The sequence below is a fragment of the Rana temporaria genome, chromosome 3, assembly GCF_905171775.1.
Source record: "Rana temporaria chromosome 3, aRanTem1.1, whole genome shotgun sequence".
NCBI lineage: Eukaryota > Metazoa > Chordata > Amphibia > Anura > Ranidae > Rana > Rana temporaria.
The window spans coordinates 487,694,431-487,717,370 of record NC_053491.1 but is presented as its reverse complement, the minus strand read 5'-3'; positions in this window follow the sequence as shown (position 1 = coordinate 487,717,370).

Sequence of the window (22,940 nt, the reverse complement as noted above, 5' to 3'; positions counted from 1 at the left end):
AGCAATCCCCACCCGAGCATCCGTAACCTGGGACGCCGGTGCAATAACCACATTCCTCTCAACCACATCAACACATTGCACATCAGAAACATCAGTGTAAATGGACTTACCGGGCTGCGTGGAAGCAATCCCATCAGCCGAACGTCTCGCATCCCTCGTTGCTGGTACCGTCCTGGGCAAGACCTCGTCCTCCGATCCCGACCGCTCTCCCTCCGACCGATCCTCTTCCTCTGATGATGACCCACCGGGCGGCATGGTCCCGGAGGCCGAAGGCCCAGGGCCGGACCCACTCCCCCTGCGGGCCCTGGACCCGTGTACCGATTTAGCCGAAGCTTTCCTGCCAGGCGTAACCCTGCTGCTGCCGACGCTCTCCATCCCCTGCAAGTGGCTAGCCGCGGAAGCGGGGGGGCTAGCCACCGTGGCCTGCGATCCCACTCGCCGAGGCCCCACCACCGGGCCCGTCACTGATTGATCCACACGCCGGGCGGGCAAGGCCGCCGCATCTGAGCCCCCTGGCCGTCCCCCCCCTCGCACCCACACTACTCCTGGTGCCCCCGGCTGGGCCCTCCGAAACGGTACCAGCCGCACGCTTCGCGGGGGGGCCTGATGGGGCCCTGCTATGCCCGCTGTCTCCCCTCTGCCGTCCCGGGGATAGACTAGGTGAATACCGTCGGGGGGGGCGGGACGAGCGCGTCCGCGAGGCCCCCCGGCCTGTGCGATTAGGCCCCGACGGCGCTGGTCCTGCGTCTGTGTGATCCGGCCCCGATGCGGCCTGCACTGAGTCCCCGTGTGCCCGCGCTGCCCCCCGGACCGAGCGTTCCCCCCGCACCGCACCTGTGTGTTCCGGCCCCGACGCTGCTTGTCCGTCTTGGATGCGGCCAGGCCCCGACGCCATGTGCTCAGTGTCCCCTCCGTCCTGTGGGATGAGCATTCCCAGCTGCTGCTGCAGCCAGTCCTCCCCCCGGATGGCCGCCTCCGCCCTCAGTCGCGTGAATAAAGCCTCAATAGCTGCCATAACCGACGCCGTTCCTACCTGGGGACAGCAAATTCACTGCAGGCTGAGCAGACACAACAGCAACTTCGCTCCCCCACGCTGCCACTGCCCGGGAAACTGAGGGTAAGAGATATCTGTGATCTCTCCTCCCCTCCTCTGCTCCTCCCCCCACAGCTACTAGGGTTTCTGTTAACCCTGTCATGGCCGGCCCTACACTGACTTCCAGTTGCTCCGGGCCTCACTATATGTCTTAACCCCGTTAAGGCCAAGCTAACACACAGAAACCATGGGCATTGAAGTGGTTGCAGGGTGCCTGCAGTTCTTCACCATTTTCTAAAATGGATCACGTTTGGCGATAATTCTGCCCACCAGACATGGCACGGGTGATAATTTTTGCCACAGATGCCAAGAAGTGCATGGCGAAAGCAGCACGTAAAAACCCCCACCTGATTAGTGGTGTATTTTGGGTTTGTGGGGGTGAGAGAGATAGAGGGAGGTGAGAGAGAGAGCAGGGCAAGTGAAAAGGTGAGAGGGATGGGGGTAAGAGAGAGGGGAAGGGTGAGAGAGAGAGGGGGATGAGAAAGAGGATGAGGAGTGAAAAGGTGAAAGGGAGAGGGTGGGGTAAGAGAGAGGAGAGGGAGTTAAGAGAGAGATGGGAATAAGAATTACGGGTGGAGTAAAATGGTGAAAGGGAGGGGGGAGAGAGGGGAGGGGGTTGAGAGAGACATAAGGATGAGAAAGAGGGGGGCTTCCCTATCCCCCCTGTGGCCGGTATCACCTGAGTGTGGTCTATACCCCCAGCATCCCTGTAGCAATGCCACGGCTTCTCTGCAGTCCTCATAGAGTCCCTTCTGCCTGGGGCGGCACCGCCCCCCTGAAAAATACCACCCAAGGCAAATGCCTTGTTTGCATAGTGGTAGATACTTCCCTGTGTCCGCTGCATTTGCAGCTTAAGGCCCCGTACACACGAGAGGATCCATCCGCTGGAATTGATCTGCGGACTGGCTCCAGCGGATAGATCCCCTGGTGTGTACAATCCAGCGGATCTGTTTCCGCGAATTTTTATCCCCTGGGATGGATTTCAAGCGGATAAAAATTTGAAGACATGCTTTAAAATCTATCCGCTTGAATCTATCCCAACGGATTGATCCGCTGGTCTGTACAGACTCACCGGATCAATCCGTCCGAATGGATCCCCCGCATGCATCGTAATGATTCGACACATGCGTGGAATTCCTTATATGACAGCGTCGCCGCGTCATCATCGTGGCGACGGCGCGACACGTCATCGCGATGGAATTTCGGCGCGGATTTCGATCCGATGGTGAGTACAATCCATCGGATCCAAATCCGCGGAAATCCTCGAGAGGATTTATCCGCGGAAACGGTCCGGTGGACCGTATCCGCGGATAAATCCTCTCGTGTGTACTAGGCCTAAGGGGGAAGAGTTGGGGACTGAAAAAAACACATGCTTAAATATGCATTTTTAGCGCCCCCCCCCCCAACCACAAGTCTCAATAAGTAATTTACTTTGTAGGTCCTACAAGTATGCAGAAAACAGGATAGAAAACTGAAGGCCGTGACATGAGGTCCTCAGCTGGCAGTGGTTATACTGGGATGATGCCTACAGCTACAGGCAAAACCTGGTATCAGAAATTTCAGGTGCCAGTTCCCTTTAAAGGCAGAATTGATTCTAGTGACTGAACAGCCACTTGATTACTTCTGCGGCCCCCACCACCACCGCCCTTCCCGGGAATTCATTTTTTTTCCCCCAAAAAATTTAATTTGAAAAATCGCTGTGCAAATACAGTGGGGTAGATTCACAAAGCAATTACGCCTGCGTATCCATAGATACACAGCGTAATTGCTAAGTAGCGCCGACGTATCTACTTTCTGTATTCAGAAAGCTAGATACGCCGACTGTAGCCTAAGATACGACTGGCATAAGTGTCTTATGCCGTCGTATTTTAGGGTGCAATCTGACGCTGGCCACTAGGTGGCGCACCCGTAGTGGTCAACGTAGAGTATGCAAATTGCATACTTACGCCGATTCACAAACGTATGCGTGCCCGGCGGTCGTGTTTTACGTAAATTGGCATTCGTCGCTTTCGTCGTAAGGCTGCTCCTGCTATTAGGAGGCGCAGCCAATGGTAAGTATGGACGTCGTTCCCGCGTCGCGATTTTCGAAATTTACGTTTGCGTAAGTGGATCGTGAATGGCACTGGACGCCATTTACGTTCACGTCGAAGCAAACAACGTCCTTGCGACGCCATTTACCGCAATGCACGTCGGGAAATTTTCCCGACGGAGCATGCGCAGTACGTGCGGCGCGGGAACGCGCCTAATTTAAATGATCCACGCCCCCTACAGGATCATTTAAATTACGCGCGCTTACGCCGGCCCCTTTTACGATACGCCGCCACAAATTACGGAGCAAATGCTTTGTGAATGCAGCATAGCTCAAGTAATTTACGGAGGCGTAGCGTAAAACCGATACGCTGTGCCGCCGTATCAGTGCGCGCAGCTACCTGAATCTACCCCAGTGTGACACAAAATTGCAACAACTAATATTTTATTCTCTAGGGTCTCTGCTAAAAATGTTTGTGGGTTCTAAGTAATTCTAAGTAATTTTCTAGCAAAAAAATTGGATTTTTTGTACTCGCCGTAAAATCCTTTTCTCTGACGTCCATGGACGAACACAGCTCCTTAAATCTTGACAAGTGGGTTATGTTCCCTGTTTACAGGAGAGGACTAGGTAGAATAATGTTAGATAATTAAATACATGTTACTTTAACAGAGTTGAACAGCCCCGCCTTAGTTCGTAACAAGCAGTACAAACCTAAAACGGAGGGGTGGGTGCTGTGTCCGTCCATGGATGTCAGGGAAAAGGTTTTTACGGCGAGTACGAAGAATCCTATTTTCTCTTATAGTCCATGGACGGACACAGCTCTTTAAATCTTGACAAGTGGGACGTCCCAAAGTAGTGTCAAAAATGAGGGGTGGGAACAGTATCAGTAAAACCAATTTAAATTTCACCCCAAAACAAGCAGAGCTCCTCAACAGAGGAGGTGCAACAGTAAACAGCCGCCTGCAAAACCTAGCGGCCGAAAGAAGCATCAGAAGATGCACTCACAGCAACCATGTAAAATCTGGAAAAAGTGTGAACGGACGACCAAGTCGTCGCCCCGCACACCTGTGAGACAGACGCATAATGTCGGAAAACCCAGGAAGCACCAATTGCCCTGGTCGAAAGTGCCGTGACTGCAAAAGGGGCGCCCACACCCTAAGAGCATAGGTCTGTATGACCACCGAGAAATGGTGGTCGACGAGACCGCCAGGCCCTTTTGTGGACCAGACCCCAACACAAAAGGAGCGTCAGATCTCCAAAACAGAGCCGTAGCAGGCAGGTACATCCGCAAAGCGCGTACCACATCTAAAGTAGGAAACGCAACCTCCTTAGGATGCGCCGGGCGAGGACATAAGGATGGAAGAACAAAGTCCTCATTCAGGCGAAAGGTCGAAACCACCTTCGGAAGCACCACCACATAATCCTAATGGAGGATCAAGCATGGCGACTTGCAAGGCAAGACCGCCAACTCAGAAACCCTTCTGACAGAAGTAATGGCCACTAAAAATGCCACCTTCCGAGATAGTGTCAAGAGAAGAATCTCAAACCCCTAGCACAAAAAGGTACCCACCAGGGAATCGGCCGCAAAAGGCCACTGACAAAAAACACAGCCAAGGCTGAAATCTGGGAGGTAGAATCTCGCGCCAAAATTATGAATAAATAAAATAAATTAAATAACTTAAAGTGAATAACCTGAGCTGCAGTCCAAGTGATTGCAATGAATTGCAATAATGTGAATAAGTGAGAGAAGAACGGACGCGCTAGGAATATTTGAGCAATTGAATTAACTAAATAAACAATTGATCAAAAAACAATAATAAATGACCAGCAATACTATTCATAAGTGAAACAAATTATTAAAAGTGAATGGTGAGACGTGTCAATCACGAAACGTACGTCGAGGCGCACTGGTCACGCAAATACCTACGGACTTCCGGTCACGCTGGTCCTCTCCTGCCGAGAGGTGGAACGCACGCCGCTGCTGGCTTCCTGGAGCGTGGGACCTATCTCTCCACAATCATACAACGCAGACCAGCCTCAGTGCCGGGTTAAGGCATCTTTCAAGTAAGGGGCCATTTGGCGTTGCCTGTCTTATTGTATTTTAAATAAACGTTATTATTCTATGGCGATTTATCTTCTGGTTTGCTTTATCTGATGCTGGACCTGCTGCCATCGATTCATTTTGAGCCTGGATGTTATGGTTTTAACCCATGCTTACTTGACCTCTTTTTAGTTAACGAGGTCAACATCTTCTGGTAAGGTGCCATCCATGAGCACTTTGTTTGCGGTGATTATTTTCCTTTAATTTCTGGTGGAGGTGGAAGTCTGCACAGAATTAGTGGATACATCTTGCAAGCTTATTCACTGTTGTTTGGACTGTTCTATTGCACATTATTGGCTACTATCTCCCCTAATAGGGAGCTTTGCACTTTGATGGACATTAACACTTTTTATATAATTTATATTTAAATGTTTCCTTATTATCTCACCATTCACTTTTAATAAATTTTTTCACATATGAATAGTATTGCTGGTCATTTATTATTGTTTTTTGATCAATTGTTTATTTAGTTAATTCAATTGCTCAAATATTCCTAGCGCGTCCGTTCTTCTCTCACTCAAGGCTGGAATCTGCCCCCAAACGGTGCTTAAGGCACTTTTTAGATCCATTCCAAGCTGTAAAAACAGCAGGACCCTGTACACCGAGTATGTCCGTAGACGTCACCCCAGCTCTTCGCACAAAGAGACGTAGGCCTTCTAGGTGCGATGGTAAATTCTCCTGGAAGAAGACTACCTTGCTTTCAGCATGGGAGAGATGACCGAGATGGACAGACCCCGGTCTCTTAAATTCTGGCTTCCAACAGCCATGTCGTGCAAGACAGCGACTGTACCACAGGAGGAATTATGGGACCTTGAGACAGAAGGTCCTCCCACCCTGGCAACCGCCAGGGTACATCTGCCACCAGGTGCCCGAGATCGGTGTACCAAGGATGCCAAGGCCAATCTGGAATGATTAGAATCATTGGGATCCCCTCGGCCTCCACTCTGTGGAGCAGCCGAGGAAGCAACTACAATGGAGGAAAGACATAAAGTAACCAATACAGACCCCACAGGACCACCAATGCGTCTGACACGTGCGTACAGGGATCACTAGATCTGGCCACGAACTCCGACACCTTGTGGTCGAGACGAGCGGGCTGGGAGATCCATGCCCTGTGAGTCTCACCTCCTGCAAGGGAGCTGAAACACCTCCAAGTACAGAGACCAGTCACCCTGGTCCAGCATCTGGAGACTCTGGTAGTCCACCTGCCAGTATACTTGATGGTAGACCGAAGCAACGGCCGTGACGTTGTCCGGCTGAATCCAGATCGGGCGACCCTTCAACCACGAGGAGAGGCATAGCCTGATCACCCAAAGTACTAGGACATTGATCAGTAGACAGTGACCCTGGGCCGACTGGACCCACCATGCGCTCCCTCAACCCGTGAGGCTGGCGACTGTCAAAATCACCGGCCACTGAACGGGAAGAAACGACTTCCCGGACCGAAGAGTCGGGGATCCCAGCTCACCAGATCTGATGATCCAGAGACAAAAGACTTGGACAGTATCTCACACTAGAAAACACGAGTGTGGAACTGGGCATACGATATCGCCTCCAAGGAGGCTACCAACAGGCCCAGGACTCGCATGCAAAATGGAGAAATGACCGATTGCAAGAAGCCAACACCCTCACTGCAGACTGAAAAGTCGGAACCAGGACCGACTTCAAAATATTTAACACCCACCCGAATTTTTGGAGGGTCCACAATCGCTATAGACACATCCTCCACTAATTCTGAGCCAGAAGCAGCTCTCAGAAAAAGGGTGTCTAAGCAGCCCATGATGGCAAAGCCTTGTTGTCCCAGCAAAGCTAGAATAAGTGGCTGGTGAAAACTCTTGGTTGTAACACTAGATCAAAAGCAAGGGCCACAAACTGACAGTGGACCTCCCCAATCGCGAAGCACAGAATCTCTGTGACATGCATGTATGCGTCCTTGATGTCCAAGGACATCAGAAAGTCCCCCGGATGGACCGCAGCTACCACCAAACTAATGGATTCTGTGCAGAACTACCCATCTTTCACAAAGGCATTTTAGGCCCTTGAAGCCCAAAATCGGACGGACCCTATCCATCTTTGGGACCGAGAACAGATTTGGATAGGATCCCTAAAACCTCTAGTCCGGCAGGACAGGTAAAAATTACCCCGCAGCTTAGCAAGCCCCACACTGCCTCAGGGCAGACCGACAAGCCGCAAGACTCGAGGAAAAAAAATCTGTTTGGTGGATAGGAAGGAACCCTATCTAATACTCCGAAGAGACCACCACGCAGACCCACTGGTCGGTGAGCAGGGAGGTTCCTTGAGCTGTGAACCTGCAAAGCCGTGCCCCCACCCAAGATACGGGCAGGGGGAGGCTACATACAATGGCAGGATAGATAGGGTGCCAGCATGTTCGGCTTATGCACCCAGGGACATTTCAGTCCCCCAGTTGAGCCTTTGGTCGGCCCGGGAGGGTCAACCCGTGGGCCCTGACTGACACAAAAATACCGCTTCTGAGCGGGGACTGAAGGACCTGGCCCACGACATGGCTCCTTTCCCCTGGTGGACTGAGGGAGGAGAGTGCTCTCACCCCCAATGACATCCTTGATAATGTCATCCAACGAGGTACCAAAAAACCTCCCACCCCTGAAGGGTAAATTAACCAGGGCATTTTAAGATGCTAGGTCAGCAGACCAGCAATTCAGCCAAATCAGGCGGCGCAAAACCACCGCCGAAACATAGGCTCTGGACATCAAGGATGCCCCGTGTGGCATCACAGACATATAGAAGGCCCTGGACCAACTGGTCGGCCAGTCTAATAATTTAGGGAGGGAGCTGGTGCTCCTCCACAGTCTGTGCAAAACCTTGCCTATTCAGAGAGTGTCAGAGACACCAAGGTTGCGGCCACAACAGGTTGCAATGCATACTCTAGCATGGTAAACATGGAGAGAGTCAGCGCCTTGGACCTCCTATCAGTAAGGTCCCTGAAGGTTTTTTAACTCTCCTCAAAAGGGGGAAAACCCCAGGCGCTGAGGAACTAAAAAGACTTCTGCTGCATTTTCCATTCCTTATAAATGAACTAGTCAAAGAAAAAATAAGGAAAAGCTTTCACAGAGCAGTCTGATTTGCACAAAAAAGACAGAGCCCTCAGAGGAAATCTCCGCTGCACAGACAGCATAAGGGAGTTCCATACAGCGCACTGACAAGTGCTCTACACACGTCAAAGGAGTGTGGGAGGAAACCAGATTACCCGGAGAAAACCCACGCAGACATAGGGAGAGAGTATGCAATCTCCAGGCAGTCTGTGTTGGAGTCCAGATTTAAACCTGTGACTCTCTTGCTGCCAGGTAGGGAGTGAACCACTACACCACCGTCCACATCTCCATATAAAACAGAACCGGGGGACCTGAGCTGCAGCCAGGTCCTGGTCTGATACAGAGCATTCCCCAGGGGATATCGGGGGGAGGGGCGCTTTGTACCCACCTCACATCTGCACTCCATGACCAGTGTAGTCAAGATATTCCCAACACTTTACACATACCCTTCTACCCCCCTTATATTACATACCCCTCATCCTTCCAATCTTATAATTACTAGACCACACCAGAGTTGGAGTATAACTGGCCATAACAGCCTTTTTTATTAAAACATAATTAGATAAAACTCCAATATAAAATAATACTTTCCCTTCAATAACTTTATTAACACATCTACCAAATAACAGTTTAACTCCCAGTCGGTTGGTCTCTGACGGCACCCCAAACTTTTAACACTTTTTCCACCAATACACTGCGGGACCACATTTTACCATACCAGGCCTCCAGCCGTATCCCAGCTCGGAGACAACCCCTTCCCGCAGTGCAACCATACCCGTATTCCAGCAGACACCGTTCCACTGGAATACACCAGAGGGGCACATACCACCGATGAGCCCCCCCACCACTTCCATCACATCTGTTTTATGCCACCGTCAAAGACCAAAGACACCGCCACAGCCTGCAAGGGTAACCCCTTACCCTTAAGGGCCCCTCCACACCCGCAGGGCACGCTGGATCCCATCCTGAATCCCAAATGCCCATAAATCCATCCCCACATCGGAAAGATGTACACCATCCCTCTGCAATTACCTGCCCACATTTTCTCCAACTCCATGTGCCTTATTGGCAACAAACCTACCCACCATTTTGTTCAACTTGATTCTCGCCTTGTTAATCTGTGCCCCTGATCTCACCCTTTTTTCACAAGGAGCATGCTACAACGTCAGACCATACCACCAACATCCTCGGGAAAGCCTCTCTAAGCGCCAAGAAATCCCACTTCATGGCCGAGAACAGAGCCCCAATGGCTCTGATCCCCAGGTCGTTCCCCCCACATGTAGTACCAAAACGTCCGTCGGTCTATCCAACCGGGCGTACTGATACACCACTGGCACCACCCCACTCCATACCATGCCCAGAATGCCTATCCACCTAACTCAAGCCTCTCTCCTGGGTATCCCCAACTGCCTGCCTTCCAGTCGGACGTCTGCTCTCTTTGCCCCCCAAAAGACATATGAATGCCCCAGAATCCAGACGAGGCGTGTTGGACCTCCATCTGAAACGAAAATACCACAATATAATTCAAACACCAGAAAACACCATATCATTGCCAATAACCACCCTCGCACACCTCTTCACGTCCTACATAATCCCACTCACCTCCGCTAATAAATGGGGGTGTACATAAGAACAAAACCTCCTGGACTCACATCTCCCCATCCGTTTAACTGCCGCCTCATCCAACCCGCACCGGGCAGCCTCAGTGGCCGCCCAGCTGCGGAAGGAGTGCGAAGCGAAATGTGTGTAGCCGAGCCCCCATGCATTTATGGAAAAAATTGCCACGAATACAAACCGTGATAAAAAACGATCCATTCCCAAGCCCCAAAAAAGGCCCACCCCGGCCTAACTTCCAGAAATTCCTTCACCACCCTTACTGGACAGAGCTGAGCCCCAGGCAAGGAAAACAGCTGCACCATCACCCCTCTCCCATTTTGATCCGTTGTTTGACCTCCTCAACTGCAACCTCAACCTATCGCCCGACAACTCCACGTCCTGTACCGGTAACCCCCCCCTGCCCTCAGTTTTGGCTGGCACACCAACTCCCCCACCCTAAATGCCCCCCAAAAAATTGCAATAGAAAACGCTGTATAGAACAACCTAACCTCATAACCAGATAAACACACCCCATTCCATTTCTCGCACATCACCTGTAAAAGAGAAAAAGACACAGGCCCCTTGTATACCTATGAGGGTGCTCCTTTCCATACCCCTTTAACGCCTGCTTTACCCAGAAATCCTTAGTGAAATCTGGCACGCCCTGGAATTTGAACAGAAACACCAAGCCTGCCAGCTTCTTCTCGATCCCTGACACCGAACCCCCTGCTTCCATGTGCCGAGTTACAAAGTAAACTACCAGCAACCTCGTCTCGGGCGCGCCCAGCTCAGCATTCGCTAGCCGTATGAACGCAGCCCACTCACTCCAGATTTCAATCATACCACCGGTCCTGAAGATCCGGTAATCTGGTTGATGACTTGCACGCACCACCCCTATATTGTCACAGGTCAACCCAATCTTCAGGTCCTTATACTTCGCCCCCCACAGCTCAATAGCAAATACCACCGGAAACAGTTCCAGCAATACCAGGTTACGAATGATCCCCGCTTCCACCCAAGACTTGGGCCAGGCTTTGGCACTCCATTGCCCCTGGAAAATTGCAACATAACCCATGGACCCTGCTGCCTCAGTGACCAATTCTAAATCCAAATTGCCCACCGGACCCCCCATCCACACCGATCGCCCGCTGCCAGTTTCCAAGAACATGTGCCACACCTTCAAATCATCCCTATGTTCCTAATTGAGTCTAATGAAATGCATAGGGGCCCACACCCCTGCCGTAGCCGCCGACAAAAAAACCTGACCCATGGGGATAATCCGACATGCAAAATTCAACTTACTCAGCAAGGATTGAAGTCCACGCAGTTGCACCTCCCTCTTCCCCATCATCTCCCTCGAAGCGCGTCCACCTTCTGCTGTTAACCCACATTCCATTGCCTCAGAATAAAGCACGATTCCCAAAAAACTAAATTACCTACTTGGGCCCTCATTCTTCTCCACCGCTAACTGGACCCCAAACCAACCTGCAATGTGCTGCAATGTAGCCAACAAAATTGCACACACCTTTGAGGGGGGGGGATGGGGATACCTACAAACAAAAATTGCCCAGGTAATGGATCACCAAATCCACCCCCGACACGTCCCGCACCACCCATTTCCAGAAAGGGGTTGATTTTTTTTTTTTTTTAACATGGCGCATGAGATGGGAGCATCCCATGGACAGCTACTGATCCACATAAAACGCCCCCTCCCAGCAGCACCCCAACAGCCAAAAACTGTCTGGGTGTACCAGCAGCAGAAGGAATGCTGACTCAATCTCCGCCTTTGCCATGAGTGCCACACACCCATAATGCCGCACCCCACCCACTCGCCTGAAATGACGTGCATGACACCGTACACGCCTCCGGATGACAGACCCCCCTTTTGGGAACGAAAGGTGGTGATTAAGGCGAAACTTATCTGGTTCCTTCTTAGGCACCACCCAGCTGTGACACCACCAGGTTCCAGAGTGACTTCTCCTGAAATGGCCCCCCCCATATGACCCAATGCCACCTCCTTTGCCAATTTGTCTGAAACCACCTCGGATTAGCCAGGGCAGACCACAAATTCCTTGCTACAGGAGGCACTACCTAAAGAGAGCACAGTATTTTAAAAACACCACAAAAAAAAAAGACGTATTTTAAACCCTAAAACCCTACGATCGGTGGCCCTGAGGCATTTGTCCCTCCGACTCCCCCCTGCAGAAACTGGTTTGGTGTCCTCGCTGAAGACATCAGATGCATCCAAAGGCTTATGTCCTTGTGGTCCCACCGTAGGGTAGGACAAACCGCCCCACGCTGCATAAACTGCTCGTCATAACGCAGCCAAGCAGTCCCCATATACCCTATAGGCCTCACCTAGCGCATCCATATAACAGAACAAGGCCGAGCAATGTTCCGGGATTTTTTTATTTTATTCCACCTATACCGCTAGCCAAAAAGGGAGGCCCGGAGCAAAAAGCCAGCAAGACTAGCAGAGGGCCGGGCATGACAGGGTGTCTAGTGACACAGGCAAGGGTTAAGCTAGTGGGGTTGAGGAGTTAGGAAGAGTAGGATTGGTGGATAGAGGGGCGGGGGAGTTAGAAGGAACTGGTTCAGAGGAGGAGCAGGATTGGCTGCTAGTGGCAGGGGAGTGACCATATAAAAGGGTGGGGCGGGGCAAACGCGGTCACTTGCAGCCAGGAGAGCACTGAGGAAACAGCTTTTCCCACCCTCCCTCCCTTATTGCATTACCAGTTGTTGCCGGTGTGTGTTTTTTCTTTTGCAGGTACGGTGTTGGACGGTCGTCACGACAGCTGGGTTGGCGGTTATTTCTGTTGGTCCTTTATGGTGGCAGTAGAAAACGTGTGAAAACGGGGGTGGGGGGCTCATCAGTATTATGGGCCCCTTAGGTGTATTCCAGCGAAGGTTAGTTGGTATACGGTAATGTTTGCACTGCGGGCGGGGGTTGTCTCCGAGCGTACTACACGGACTGGAGGCCTAAGGTTAATGTTTGCTCGCAGTGCATTGTTCATACTGGTATATGGTAAAAATGGTGGAGAATGGGGGGCTGCCAGAAAGGACCAACAGAGTGGGGTTTATTGTATGTCATTGATATGTTGGATATTTACTGTTTCATTTAAGTTGGAGTTTTTTATTGCGATTATGTTTTAATAAAATAGGCTGTTGTGGCCAGTTTACTCCAAAGCAAAGGTGTGGTCTCTTTACTCTATAGTAAGTGGGGGACAATTAAGGGGTGGAGTATATGGGGTCTCAACGGTCAAAAGGTTATTGGGTCACATCTGGACTACATTAGTCATGGCAAATACCTATAGCCAATTTCTGAATGTCCTCGGGATCAACCTATACCTCCTCTTTTCCTTATCTTCTTTTCTGGAATCATCCGGCATCACCCTATCCAAGTTGAACTTCTCCAAGGGCCGCAGGGAGAAAATCTCAACATACTCACCCTGGCTGATTTTTGTCCCTCACTTTCTGTTTTAAATGAGCGCCCAAAGCAAACGTAAACCTCACACTTGGCAGCCTCGGCGATACATACCCTATGCGCTCAGGCTGCCACAACAGGCTCCGCCGCCTTCTCCCCCACCGCTGTACTCACCTGCACAGCTCCAGATTGCAAAACCAAGGGCCCTGCAGTGGCCCCATGCGTCACCCCTTTTTCCGTCACCCCAGACAGCCCACCTAACCACGATGCTACCTGCAGGGAACCCTTCTTCGCCCCTAAAAATTTCTGCAACAAATCCTTCAGCCCCCCCAGCAAATCAGACAACCGATCACCTGTCCCGGGGGAAGCAGGCACACAGCCCGCCCCCCCTGTTACAGTTGTAACCACCTCCTTGTCATCCAGAGGTACCCCCTACACCCAACAATTTACGCAAAGCATCCGTTAAATCAACAGGAGAAAAATAAAAAATTAAAATTATGTGACTTACTGGGCTGACTGGGCATGACTCCAACAGCCGCTTCTCTCGACTCCCCCGGTGTTGCGACCGCCACTCGATTCTCCTCATCTGATCAGCGCTCATTTAGACCTGCGCTCCTGGGCTGGTGGCATGGATGAGATGAGCCCCCCAGGCGAGGACCGCCCAGAGGCCGTGGCTCCCCTTGGCACCGAACTGTTGTCTCCTCCAGGTGATCCGACCACCACCACCTCACTGCTGCGCCTGCGCATCTCTGGTAGAGCCCCTGGTAGGCCGAGTCACCATCCCTCTGCTGTCCTGCACCTCTCTCAGCCCGCCAGTCTCGTCTGGTAGAGGCCCCGCGGCCGTGACACCGCTCCTCCCCCGTCGATGAGGCCTGTGTAGATAGGGGGTCGCAGTCACTGTGGTCCTCTGCCACGAGGGTGAGGAACGGGCGCCATTACGGCCCGTAGCCCTGCCCCCGAGCAGCGCTGTTGCTGTGTGCACCGTCCGGCTCCGGCAGAAGCTGAAGTGCGCTTCGCCGCAGGTGCCGACGAGTATGTTTACGGGCTCCTGGGATGGCCCGATCTGTTTGGCGCCGGCGGCGAAAACGATCTGGTGGTCTCAACCTCAGAGCGCGCTCCGCCGGTCTGCTTCTGGCCCCTAACCCCCCTTCAGGATCCTCTATAACGGCACCCACCTTGGACTGAAGCCAGTCGGGCCCCACGAATGCCTCCGCCGTCCTAAGCCTAGCTAAAATAAGGTCCCTGTCTGCCATTCTACTGCAGGAGAGAAGCGTAAAAAGTTCCTCTCCCTAACAGTTCCCTCACAAAATGTTCCCGGGCGTTCCCGCCCCTTCCTATTTAAAGCACTCCTCCCCTCCAGCACATATTACTCCTGTCTCCTCCCCCTCTAATCTTCTTAACCCTCTGTTGCCTTTACTCTCCACCTTGTCATGCCCAGCCCTACATTACTCTTTCTTTCTGTCTTTTCCATTCCGGGCCTCCCTCTCCCACCCTGGCAACAAAGGATTCCAGGACTACTGACACTCACACAGCTGCCACTTCAGGCATGATTGGGGAAAAGACTACATTTCAAAAGCTTTCAGGGCCCTATTCAGGCTAGACTGAAAACCCACCCTCTTGCTGCTCTGAATGGGGGGCCCCAGGAGACTCACCATCACAGGAGAAGACTGCACAGCACCGCTGCCCGTCCTCAGTACACAGCGTGTGTGAGAGGAGAAAAAACTGTGAGGTAAACTGTGAGGCAATTTGTGAGGAGACCTGTGCTGCGCGCCGTAGGGACCAGAACGAGAGGCCAAAGGCATATAGAGCCTGACGCGGCCACAGGAAGATGGCTGACCGCAATAGTAATCTGCGCCATAGAGCAGCTACAACAAAATGGCCGCCAATGGTATTTTCAATAGTAACTGAAAATCACCCAAAAAATGGCGACAGTGCTGCAAAAATGGCGGCAAAACGCAGCATTTTGAACAGTGTCCAAACTCCTTTTTGAAAAAGACCCCTGCAGAAAAAAGAAACACAGGCCAGATGTACCACAGTCCTCTCAGTAAGGTGCCCCCCCTCCCGACAGCAGTAATGTAATGCAGCAGAGGGAAAAGGAGCAGGGAAGGGAGAATAGGCGGACCCCCAAACCCCAGGAATGCCCAGCTGTACCAACCCACCGAAGCGGGAGGGACTGTACTTACCCATCCAAGCGAGGACTCACTGACGCATTCCTGACAGGCCTACAACCACAATGGAGGTAGCTGTCGGCCTCTGTGAGTGAGACAACACAACAGCCTATTCATGTGTGGACCTCAGAGCAAAGCTCACCGACCACCCCAGGAGTTATGGGGTATGTCATGGGAGACCCAGCCTCTTTTGAGGAATACAATTATACAATTATTCCTCAGGGCACTGGGCCCAAAGGGAGCCATACGTCCTTCTCCTTTGCTAGGCAGAACAAAACTGAGGCTGCATACTGCAGGGAGGAGGGTTATGTCTGGAGGGACTGCCCCCTGGGTGGGGCTGATCAACTCTGTTAAAGTAACATGTGTTTAATTATCTAACATGTTTCTGCCTAGTCCTCTCCTGTAAACAGGGGACATAACCCACTTGTCAAGATTTAAGGAGCTGTGTCGGTCCATGGACGGTAAGAGAAATCTAGATTTTTAGACATGTAGGAGAGAAGTTTCAGAATTTGCTTGGTTGGCAAGTGGTTAAACTTGAATTTTTTTTATATTTTGTCATATTTTCTCCCTAAATGTTTTAATATAACTACACATAAAGAGAACCTGTTACCGGTCAGGACCACCGCATCCAGAGATCAGACAGTTACCAATTCATCCTTGTCTTTCAGGGTCAGAAGAACGCTGTAATTCTTGGCACATGCCTCCCGGCTCCTCTCAAAAGTATCCGGAGTTTTTTGGAAATAGTAGCATTTGGAACCAATTGTTTTCCAGCCTTCGGGGCAGCAGGAACTAATTCCTAAGTGAGAAAAGACAACCTTGAAATTTCCATAAGTTTATTGCCCAAGTCTGGGAAATCTGAAACGTCTCCCTTGCAGTGGGCACTCCCCCATGCTACGGCTGTGGACTGTCCTTCGGTGTCCTCATGTCCAGTGGAAGACTATGACATCCGAGGACTTTAGAACACTGGAGAATGGGGGAAAATACACGGTGTAGACCAGTCTAGCAACACTGAGAAGGAGAGGATCAGTAAGTAAATCCACATTGAATCTACTTTTTCATGCCCCCTGGACCTAAACTAGCAGGTAACCCTTGTCTTTGCCTCACTGCAAGAGAGAATGTTCAAGTTTCCTGGAGTTTATCTTTAAATTGTAATCTATATATTGTGATCTGGCACTTAAAATGTTGTACCCTCATCCCTAACAATACAATCCAACAAAACATTTCAAGTGCTCATGGGACTATATTTTTAGTAAATTAAGACATTTAATATAAAAAGAGAAAAAAGTGCGCTTACTAATGCAAACAATTCGTGAACAAGCTGCTAACTCAAAAATGTTATACTAACATAAAATCTGATGCAAAAAAATGGAGTAGCGCTGAAAAAAATGAAGTGAAGGCCTTCAAAGGACAGAAGGCTATATAAACACAATGTCTATCAAGGTGGTGTGATATACAAAAGTGAGAAAAAATCATTAATGAAAGTCCATGTGAAGAACAAATTCAGAGCGTGACGCCCAATGTGATTCAAGTTACGTGAAGTCTGATTCCAATAAAAAGATACGACTTGCTGACCCTTACCGCAAAGAAAGATCCTAACGGACCAAGTCAAGCTGGATTCACTGGGTATGCTGGAGAGGATCCTCTCTGTATATACAATCCCTCCAAGGGTCACCAATCGATCAGTGAAACGACCAAATAAAAGGAAAAAACTCTTATAGTGTAAATCCGTGTGTGATGATCATAAACATGTATCCCCAGTGACTGGTAATAGACAGTGTGAACATAAACAAACCACCACCAGTACACACACTGACCCTTACCAGAGCCACTGATCCATCAGGATCAGTCAGAGCATAGGGGATAAACACAGTAGGCAGCGATGGGACGTCTCAGCCAATGTTGAAACAGGGGATGCAGCAGGTAGAATATGTGAGAGGAGGAAGAAAGACTCACATAGCGTAATACCGTAGCGATGTTTAATAAAATAAAATAGTAACACTTACAATTGGATAAAGAAATAACAGCAGGGTATGAGAAAGCCGGCCGGCGTGTCAGAACGGATCCTCAGATTGCGGTGACGTCAGCACGTCGCCTCCCAACGTTTCGTCTGCTCTAGCGCAGACGAAACGTTGGGAGGCGACGTGCTGACGTCACCGCAATCTGAGGATCCGTTCTGACACGCCGGCCGGCTTTCTCATACCCTGCTGTTATTTCTTTATCCAATTGTAAGTGTTACTATTTTATTTTATTAAACATCGCTACGGTATTACGCTATGTGAGTCTTTCTTCCTCCTCTCACATATTCTACCTGCTGCATCCCCTGTTTCAACATTGGCTGAGACGTCCCATCGCTGCCTACTGTGTTTATCCCCTATGCTCTGACTGATCCTGATGGATCAGTGGCTCTGGTAAGGGTCAGTGTGTGTACTGGTGGTGGTTTGTTTATGTTCACACTGTCTATTACCAGTCACTGGGGATACATGTTTATGATCATCACACACGGATTTACACTATAAGAGTTTTTTCCTTTTATTTGGTCGTTTCACTGATCGATTGGTGACCCTTGGAGGGATTGTATATACAGAGAGGATCCTCTCCAGCATACCCAGTGAATCCAGCTTGACTTGGTCCGTTAGGATCTTTCTTTGCGGTAAGGGTCAGCAAGTCGTATCTTTTTATTGGAATCAGACTTCACGTAACTTGAATCACATTGGGCGTCACGCTCTGAATTTGTTCTTCACATGGACTTTCATTAATGATTTTTTCTCACTTTTGTATATCACACCACCTTGATAGACATTGTGTTTATATAGCCTTCTGTCCTTTGAAGGCCTTCACTTCATTTTTTTCAGCGCTACTCCATTTTTTTGCATTTAATATAAAACCAACAAATCTCAATGTGTTTTGTGTATATACAGTACCTGACTGGAGGCTGAAGCGATGAGAGGGCATCCCATGCAGCTAAGTGCAGAGTACCTAGGGTTGCCACCTTTTCTTCAAGCCAAACCCGAACACTTCAGTGTCGCACAGCAATTTTTTTTCATAGTATGCATAAACTAGGCATAGATGTTGCTTTTATATAAAATCTCTAATCATATGAAGTTAATCACACAAGCCATCTGAGTCCGCAGAGTTCCCCCTTTACATCTGAGTCTGCAGACTTCCCCCTTTACATCTGAGTCTGCAGAGTTCCCCCTTTACATCTGAGTCCGCAGAGTTCCCCCTTTACATCTGAGTCCGCAGAGTTCCCCCTTTACATCTGAGTCCGCAGAGTTCCCCCTTTACATCTGAGTCCGCAGAGTTCCCCCTTTACATCTGAGTCCGCAGACTTCCACCTTTACATCTGAGTCCGCAGAGTTCCCCCTTTACATCTGAGTCCGCAGAGTTCCCCCTTTACATCTGACTCCACAGAGTTCCCCCTTTACATCTGAGTCCACAGAGTTCCCTTTTATTGTAAGGGGGGACTCTGATGTAAGGGAGAACTCTGGGGACTATGATGTAAGGGAGAACTCTGGGGACTCTGATGTAAGGGATGCTCAGGTGTATGGCAAGGACTCTGATGTAAGTGGGAGTACTCTGATCTCTGGTGTAAAGGGGAGCTCTGATGTAATGAGTGCTCTGAGGACCCTGATTTACCTTAGCATACTTATTTAGAGGCAGGAGAGAGAAGGGGGAGGGGGAGACTTAGTCCAGTCTGAATAATGTGTCCAGGTCTCAGACAGTCTGAAACCCGGACGCATGAGTCCAAACCCGAACTGTCCGGGTGAATCCCGAACAGGTGGAAACCCTAAGAGTACCCCTGAAGGTGGGGAAAGCGGGTGCTATGTTCAAAGGTACACGGTTGCCTGAAGGTGAACCCGCCTGATGGTTCCAGATGTGATCACACCCAAGAGCAGAGAAGTAGTCACAGCAGATGATTCTCTGCAGGTGTTGGCAGAGCTTGACAGATGGGTAAGGCCGGAAGCAATGTCAGAAGCCAGGAGGGGGTCAAACACAGCTATTATCTTTTGTGCCAACCCCCCATCTACTTTTGCCACTGCAGGTGGCACTCAACCGCAGCAATGTTGCGAAAGGAAATCATAAAGGAACATGATTTCTCTATGGTTTTCTGGGTCACTGGAAAAGCTATCCGATTGACTGTTTCAATGTGACTCCAGCAGCCATCTTGAGTCAGGCAGAACCCATTTAAAGTGGAGGTCTGCCCACACTTAGAAAAATTAAAAGTCAGCAGCCACAAATATTGCAGCTGTTGACTTTTAATATATGGACACTTACCTATCCAGGGAGCCCGCAATGTCGGCACCGCAGCCGATCTTCGGATCGACTATCGAGTGCAGTGGCCACCATTGCCGATAAGGGAAGCCGGCAGTCAAGCCTTTCAGTTTCACATTCGCTTCCGACTGCGCATGCGTAGAGTGCACTGTGCTTTCTAATTGGCCCAGTGGCGGAGGAAGGAGGGGGAGGCAAATCTCCGAGAGATGGCACCGCGGCCCCTTCTCACGAAAGTGGGAATGAGGGCCTGTCAAAAACTTGTCGCCATTTCCCCTCCCCCTTAAATGTGTCAAATGTTGCACCATAGGGGGGAGGAGACGAACAAGTGGAAATTCCACTTTTGGGTTGAACTTCGCTTTAAGGCACTGACTTCCAGGCTTGGCTCGCATTTTGCGTGTGGGTATTGTAGGGACAGGTCACTTGTGTGACAGGGACAGTGATTAGAAGCACAGAGAGGTTCCAGATGAGTGGGGAAATGATAGGGTCAAGCAACCAGGGAACAGGTGGGGTAGGATCCCCACCACTACCAGCTCAGGGTTGTGGGAAAGAGGCTCTTTGTACTCATCAGCATGGAGAAAAAGAACCCACCATATTGAGTAAAATTTGCCTAAAGTGATTCAAGAAGGACCTTTTGTGGGAAGCCAGGCAATTGGGGGACCTTACACATTTTTTGCATAGAGTTGCCCCCCTTAAAATCCATACCAGTTCTTAAGGTGGTCGAGAATAAGTGGGGATTTTCGATTTTGCAGCTCTGGGTAGCATTTTAATTTGATATATTTAATAACAGAAAGTAATGGAAATATGATTAATTGTTTTTTACCAGGTCCCGGCGCCGCCATCCTCACTAAGGGTAACAAGCAGTGAAGCCTTGCGGCTTAACTACATCCTGTACATACCCATGCCAGCACACTGAGAGGGGGCGGGGTGAGCAGAGGAGGGACTGCAGGAAGGGACAGTGCTATGTGGTCTGTTTCAGCCCCCTCCTCTGCCTCTCAGACCCCCCTCCTCTGCCTCTCAGACCCCCCTCCTCTGCCTCTCAGACCCCTCTCCTCTGCCGCTCAGACCCCTCTCCTCTGCCTCTCAGACCCCTCTCCTCTGCCTCTTAGACCCCTCCTCTGTCTCTCAGACAGGGGATGGATGGAAAGTGACACACTGAATCTGGTGCCAGGGGACGGGTGGCAAGTGTTACACTGAATCTGGTGGCAAGGGACGGGTGGCAAGTGACACGCTGAATCTGGTGGCAGGGGACAAGTGCCTATTGATACGCTGAATCTGAAGATAGTTGACAATGGCAAGTGACATGCTGAATCTGGGGGCAGGTGACAGTGGCAAGTGAAACACTGAATCTGGGGGCAGGTGACGGTGGCAAGTGACACGCTGAATCTGGGGGCAGGTGACGGTGGCAAGTGACACGCTGAATCTGGAGGCAGGTGACAGTGGCAAGTGAAACGCTGAATCTGGAGGCAGGTGACGGTGGCAAGTGACACGCTGAATCTGGGGGCAGGTGACGGTGGCAAGTGACACACTGAATCTGGGGGCAGGTGACAGTGGCAAGTGAAACGCTGAATCTGGAGGCAGGTGACAGTGGCAAGTGAAACACTGAATCTGGAGGCAGGCGACAGTGGCAAGTGACACGCTGAATCTGGAGGCAGGCGACAGTGGCAAGTGAAACGCTGAATCTGGGGGCAGGTGACGGTGGCAAGTGAAACGCTGAATCTGGGGGCAGGTGACGGTGGCAAGTGAAACGCTGAATCTGGAGGCAGGTGACAGTGGCAAGTGAAACGCTGAATCTGGAGGCAGGTGACAGTGGCAAGTGAAACGCTGAATCTGGAGGCAGGCGACAGTGGCAAGTGAAACGCTGAATCTGGGGGCAGGTGACAGTGGCAAGTGAAACGCTGAATCTGGGGGCAGGTGACGGTGGCAAGTGAAACGCTGAATCTGGAGGCAGGTGACAGTGGCAAGTGAAACGCTGAATCTGGAAGCAGGCGACAGTGGCAAGTGAAACGCTGAATCTGCAGGCAGGCGACAGTGGCAAGAGAAACGCTGAATCTGGAGGCAGGTGACAGTGGCAAGTGAAACGCTGAATCTGGGGGCAGGTGACGGTGGCAGGTGACACGCTAAATCTGGAGGCAGGTGACAGTGGCAAGTGAAACGCTGAATCTGGAGGCAGGCGACAGTGGCAAGTGAAATGCTGAATCTGGAGGCAGGTGACAGTGGCAAGGGAAATGCTGAATCTGGAGGCAGGTGACAGTGGCAAGTGATACGCTGAATCTGGAGGCAGGTGACAGTGGCAAGTGACACGCTGAATCTGGAGGCAGGTGACAGTGGCAAGTGAAATGCTGAATCTGGAGGCAGGTGACAGTGGCAAGGGAAATGCTGAATCTGGAGGCAGGTGACAGTGGCAAGTGACACGCTGAATCTGGAGGCAGGTGACAGTGGCAAGTGACACTCTGAATCTGGAGGCAGGTGACAGTGGCAAGTGAAACGCTGAATCTGGAGGCAGGCGACAGTGGCAAGTGAAATGCTGAATCTGGGGGCAGGTGACGGTGGCAAGTGACACGCTAAATCTGGAGGCAGGTGACAGTGGCAAGTGACACTCTGAATCTGGAGGCAGGTGACAGTGGCAAGTGAAACGCTGAATCTGGAGGCAGGCGACAGTGGCAAGTGAAATGCTGAATCTGGAGGCAGGTGACAGTGGCAAGGGAAATGCTGAATCTGGAGGCAGGTGACAGTGGCAAGTGACACGCTGAATCTGGAGGCAGGTGACAGTGGCAAGTGACACTCTGAATCTGGAGGCAGGTGACAGTGGCAAGTGAAACGCTGAATCTGGAGGCAGGTGACAGTGGCAAGTGAAACGCTGAATCTGGAGGCAGGTGACAGTGGCAAGTGACACGCTGAATCTGGAGGCAGGTGACAGTGGCAAGTGACAGGCTGACACAAGTGACACGCCGTAAAGTAGGTGCGTAAATTGGGGCTTGTAGGGGCCCCATAGCATTACTTTGCCCAGGGGCCCATGATGCTATTAAGATGGACCTGCACTGGGGCAGTGGGTGCGTCGGGGGTAAAGCGGCGCTATTTTTAGCGGTGCTTTACCGTCAATTTAACAGCGCTATTTGGTCACTAGCGGGGCACTTTTACCTCCCCCGCTAGCGGCCGAGAAAGGGTTAAAGCCAGCCGAGAAAGGGT